Genomic DNA, 5,803 nt, shown 5'->3' on the forward strand with positions numbered 1-5,803 from the left:
CCTCCCCCTCCTCCCCCTCCTCCCCCTCTTCCCCCTCCTCCTCCTCCTCCCCCTCCTCTTCCTCCTCCTCCTCTTCCTCCTCCTCCCCCTCCTCCTCCTCCTCCTCCTTGCCCTTGCCCTCACCGATCTCCCCGAATGAGCCAAGCACCTGTGCTGGGCTCCCCCACCCCAGCCCTCGCCCACTTTGGGACACCACTGGGTGGAGACTTGTCGATCTCTCCAGTGACCTGTGATGCCCGGGAGGGCAGAGCTAGAACTGTCATTCATGGTCACGGCTATGTCCCCAGCACCACCTGCCGCTCACTCTGCTGCTTTATTAATTGTGTTGGCGTGGGCAAACGACCTGCTCTCTTTGGCTCGGTTTCCTCATCTGTGAAACGGGACTAAGCGTACCTGCTCATGTGGGTAACACACTTAGCACAGCGCTTGGCACACGGTAAGCCACACGCTGGGTGTATATAAGTTATGATCATTATTGCAGTCATGCTATTTCTCTGATTAACATAAGCTCCATGAGGGCAGAAACTTTTGTCTCTTTTGTTCACGGCTGTATCTCCAGAGCCTAGAATGCACCTGGCATAAAATAGACATTTCTTTTCTTTTAATATTTATTTATGTTTCAGAGAGAGAGAGCACGCGCACTCAAGTGGGGGAGAGGCAGAGAAAGAAAGAGAGAGAGAATCTCAAGCAGGCTCCTCACTGCCAACACAGAGCCCAATGCGGGCCTTGAACCCACAAACCGTGAGATTATGACCTGAAGAAAGGAAGGAAGGAAAGAAGGAAGGAAGGAAGGAAGGAAGGAAGGAAGGAAGGAAGGAAGGAAGGAAGGAAGGAAGGAAGGAGAAAGAGAGAGAGAGAGAGAGCGAGAGAAAGAAAGAAAATCAAAATCAAGAGTCAGACACTCAGCCAACTGAGCCACCCAAACATCCCCAAAGTAGACATTTCTTATTTGCTGAATAAACCCGTTTGATGGTTGAGGAAACTTGAAGCACAGAGAGGTTCAGTTAATTACCCAAGGTCACACAGCTCCTAAAGGACAGAGCTAGGATGTGGAACCTCCTATCAGGTTCCAGAACCCATGCTCGATAAATATTCATTTACGGGGCGCCTAGGTGGCTCAGTCGGTTAGGCGTCCGACTTCGGCTCAGGTCATGATCTCACGGTCCGTGAGTTCGAGCCCCGCGTCGGGCTCTGTGCCGACAGCTCAGAGCCTGGAGCCTGCTTCGGATTCTGTGTCTTCCTCTCTCTCTGCCCCTCCCCTGCTCGCGCTCTGCCTCGCTCGCTCTCAAAACTAAACATTAAAGAGAAAAAATAGTTTTAATAAAGAAATATTCGTTTATACTTAACAACGGAGTGCATAACTGGGGGAGGCACAAACCCCCAGGTTTTACAAATGCATAAACCTCCGTGGGGAGTGGCCGCCGCGTGTCAAAGGCAGAGCTGGGACTGAGAACTCAAGGGGCAATGCCACCCACGTGTGTCCTCGTCCCAGGCCTTCCGGCATTGTCGTCCTTTCCTGACAACCTCTCCTCCTCTTTCCCCAGGTCGGACCCCAAACAGCTCCTCTGCCAATGGCGTAAGTGTGGTGGTGGCACCGGGGAGGGTGTGGGGGTTCTGCGTGAACCGCAGCCCAGCCGCGCGGGCTTTCCCAAGGAGGGGACGGGTGTCTCCGGGCACCTGCAGCGCTTAAAAGCCAGCATGATGTCAGGAGCCAGGCTTCCTCCAGAAGCCTCAAGCAGCGGTTCCCAACCTTTCCTGCCGGGCAGACTCCGCATGCACGTTCCCGGGCCCTCACCCCCTGAGCGTCCCCGTCTGGCGGGTCCGCGCTGGGGATCTGCATTCCCACGGGCGCCCCTTCCCTGCCCACTCATGACGGCACCTTCAGAAGGGCTGCCTCGGTCGCCTGTTGGCCTTTGGGCTAAGACCAAGCGAGGAAGCACTTGGCCTTCAGGGGGAGGGGCGGGGACAGGCCCGCCGCTCTGTGCCAGGTGCGGATTGGGCTTCAGCGGGAGGGTTTTGTTTGGAAGGGCCCGGAGGCTAAAGTTCGACTGTCCGCTTTCCAGTGTATCTCCTACACGGCGGTGGACCTTAATGCCAGCTCTTCCCAGGACCCGCCCGCGGGGAACACCAGGTGACTGCGTGGGGACTGCTGGTGAGAGAGACTGGGGCCACCCTGCCCAGTGGAGGAAGGCTCCCTCCGAAGAGACTGGCCACCTCCCTTGTGCCAGGCCGACCTCAGGAATGACCCCTGTGCCTCACCGTGCCGCAGGAGGTGCACGTTCGGGTGTTCCCCACGACCACTCTCTGGCTCAGGCATTCGCTGGAAGGACTCGCGGAACCCAAGAACGCGGTTACGCTCACGCTTCGGGTTATCACAGTGAGAGCATGAGACTCAGGTCAGCAGCGTGGATGCAGAAGAGCCCCTGGGGGGCACCGGGCTGGACCGACCAGGCACCAGGTCCCAGTCGTCCCACACGGGCAGCCCCGATTTCTCCCAGCCGTGACGTGTGATGGCACAGCGGAGTCCCTCCATCCTTGCCGGACCTTGGGCTGCCAGAGTTTTGGTTGCAGTATTTATTCCGGGGCTCCGTCGTGGTAGGGACGGCTGACCACCCACGGAGCTGACCGTCCTCTCCAGCACCTCTGTAGCTCAAAGCCCCACTGTGTTACTATCCTTAATTATTTATTATTATTATTATTATTTTTAATTTACATCCAAGTAAGTTAACATAGACTGTGATAATGATTTCAGGGATAGATTTTAGTGATTCGCCACTTGCACGTAACGCCTGGCACTTGTCCCAACAGGTGTCCTCCTTAATGCCCCTCACCTCGTTAGCCCATCCCCCACCCGCCCCTCAACACCCCCCCCCCCACCCCATCAACCCTCAGTTTGTTCTCCGTATTACAGAGTCTCTGACGGTTTGTCTCCCTCCCTGTTTTTAGGTCATTTTTGCTTCCCTTCCCACTATGTTATTTTTCAAAGTTTATTTTGAGAGTGCAAGCGGGGGAGGGGCAGAGAGAGAAGTAGAGGGAGAGAATCCCACGCAGGCTCAGTGCTGTCAGCGCGGAGCCCGAGGCGGGGCTTGAACTCAAGAACCGTGAGATCATTCCCTGAGTAGAAGTGGGACGCTTAATGGACCGTGCCACCCAGGCACCCCATCTTAAGGCCCCCCTGTAAATCACAGTTAGCATAGACTGTTTGGTGCAGCCCACAGCCCCAGGCAAACTAAGAGGACTCCAACACCTTAGAGGTTTACCTCCCAGAGTCAGGGGCAAAGGGCCAAACCTTTCCTTGGGCAAGGTTAACCCTTTCCTACATCGTGGGGCCACACAGGCTGTTCCGGCTGCCAGAGAATTTTTGTAAGAATTTGACCTCTGGCCTTGAACTTCTAAATCCCTGGATCGGTGGAATCCCTGTGGTGACAAGAAATACCTCCAACCCTCACTCAGCTGCTCGGGGCCGTCCGAGGACTGGGAAGATGGTGGACGTGAAGTTGGAGGACGTGAGTTCCAGGCACCTTCTGCCAAGACGCAGGTCCCGGGAGATCGTCTGTAGCCAGTGTGCCGGTGCCGATGGGTCCTCTCCCCCCACCCCGCCCCGCCCCACCCAGAGAATGGGAGCCAGTCACCCAGCAAGGAAGGCAAAGTGTCCAAAACAAGGAGGAAGAGGTCCCAGGGGAGCAGAAGCCACGCTTGGGCAAGACACACGGATGGCCCTCAGACCAGGGAGGATACAGCCTGAGGTCCCAGAGGCAGAGCTGACCAGATACAGCTGATGCATTTCCTTCCTAACAGTCTCTGATCGTGGGGGGGGGTGGGCACCAGAATCCCTTTTACAGCAAGGCCCTCCATTCAGGAAATACCTGCAGGAAGCAAGACCTCTGGCCAGGATGCTAACTAACCCAGAGCATGAGGCCCGAGCTGCCTCGCAAGAGAAAACAAGAAGTTCTTGGGACGCGGCAAGGCCAACAGGGCTCCACGGTGTCGGGGTGCGGGGCAAGTGAGAGATCTGTCAAGCTGCTAGTACATAAACCCTACCCATCCCTAGCCCCAAACACCTCATTAAAGTTAATTGATTGCATCTTAGACTCTCCGTGTGCAAGGGGGTGGCTGCGTTTCGCGTGGACTGTCACCGTGTGGGACGGAAGCAGGGGTGCGGGAGCAAGAACCTGAATCAGGAGGGCCACAGGGATGAGCCCCCAGGATTCTCAGATGCCCGGGGGAGAGCTCGTTTTATTTCCCTCTCGATTTTTTTTTAATAATTTTTTTAACGGTTATTTTTGAGAGAGAGAGAGACAGAGCGTGAGCGGGGGAGGGGCAGAGAGAGAGAGAGACACAGAATCCGAAGCAGGTTCCGGGCTCCCAGCTGTCAGCACAGAGCCCGACGCGGGACTCGAACCCACGAACTACAAGATCATGACCTGAGCCGAAGTCAGACGCCTAACCACTGAGCCACCCAGGCGCCCCTCTCGTTATTTATTATTATTTTTTTTTGACTAGGTCCTGTATAAACATCCCCAAATCAAAAGTTATTAAAAAACATCAGGGGTCCACTTTGAGTTCGTCTGCACATAGAGAATAAGGAAAGGACCCAGCTTCATTCTTTCGCTTACGGGTATCCAGTCCTGCACAACCCTGAGCGTGTAAATGCACACTTAAAAATGCCTACAGTGGCCAACTTGTGTCATCTCTGTTTTCCCCCAATTTTCTTTTTAAGCAGGCTTCACAACCAGCATAGAACCCAACGTGGGGCTTGAACTCACGACCCTGAGCTCAAGACCCGAACTGAGGTCGAGAGTCGGAAGCTTAACCGACTGAGCCACCCAGGCACCCATCTGTTTTCCTACAAGTTTTAAAAATTAATAATGTGATACACCAAAACCCACCAAATAGTACATTTTAGAAGGGGGAACTGTATTACCGTAAACCTCGTGGTTTGAAACACAAAAAATTATTCTTACGAGCTCTGGCGGTCAGAAGTCCAAAATGAGTCTCTCTGGGCTAACATCAAGGTGGCCGCAGGGCGGGTTCCTCCGGAGGCTCCAGGGGAGAATCTCTTCCTCCAGCTTCTAGAGGCACCACCCATGTTCCTTGGCGTAAGGACTATCACCTGGCCTTTCCTCCCCCGGTGCCCACATCCCACCTCCTCCTCTGACCTTCCTGCCTCTCTCTTTCCTGTGATCACATTGGGCCCACTCGGGTCCCCCAGGATAAGCTCCCCATCTCAAGGTCATCAATCACACCCACAAAGCCCTTTTGCCATATAAGGGAATATATTTTATCTATCACTCTCACCACGATAACCCTGGAACAACTGTCAGGTGAGGGTTATTAACGTACGCAGAACAGGGGCACCTGGGTGGCTCAGTCGGTTAAGCCTCTGACTTCAGGTCATGATCTCATGGTTTGTGAGTTCGAGCCCTGCATCGGCCTCTGTGCTGACAGCTCGGAGCCTGGAGCCTGCTTCGGATTCTGTGTCTCCCTCTCTCTCTGCCCCTCCCCTGCTCATGCTCCGTCTCTCTCTATCTCAAAAATAAATAAATAAAACATTAAAAAAATTTTTAATAAATAAAAAATAAAAATAGACATTTAAAAAACTTTTTTTTTTATTTTTTTTCAACGTTTATTTATTTTTGGGACAGAGAGAGACAGAGCATGAACGGGGAAGGGGCAGAGAGAGAGGGAGACACAGAATCGGAAACAGGCTCCAGGCTCCGAGCCATCAGCCCAGAGCCTGACGCGGGGCTCGAACTCACGGACCGCGAGATCGTGACCTGGCTGAAGTCGGACGCTTAACCGA

General features: G+C 54.1%; 1 long non-coding RNA gene across 1 annotated transcript; it reads left to right on the forward strand.

Moving 5' to 3' along the window:
• Nucleotides 1–1,321: 1,321 nt before the first annotated feature.
• Nucleotides 1,322–2,728, forward strand: LOC121024674 (uncharacterized). Its single transcript, XR_005787787.1, has 2 exons — nt 1,322–1,576; nt 2,064–2,728. It is a non-coding gene; the product is annotated as an uncharacterized LOC121024674 (long non-coding RNA).
• The last annotated feature ends 3,075 nt before the right edge of the window (nt 2,729–5,803 follow it).

The sequence above is a fragment of the Herpailurus yagouaroundi genome, unplaced genomic scaffold, assembly GCF_014898765.1.
Source record: "Herpailurus yagouaroundi ecotype Mexico unplaced genomic scaffold, PumYag 66745, whole genome shotgun sequence".
NCBI lineage: Eukaryota > Metazoa > Chordata > Mammalia > Carnivora > Felidae > Herpailurus > Herpailurus yagouaroundi.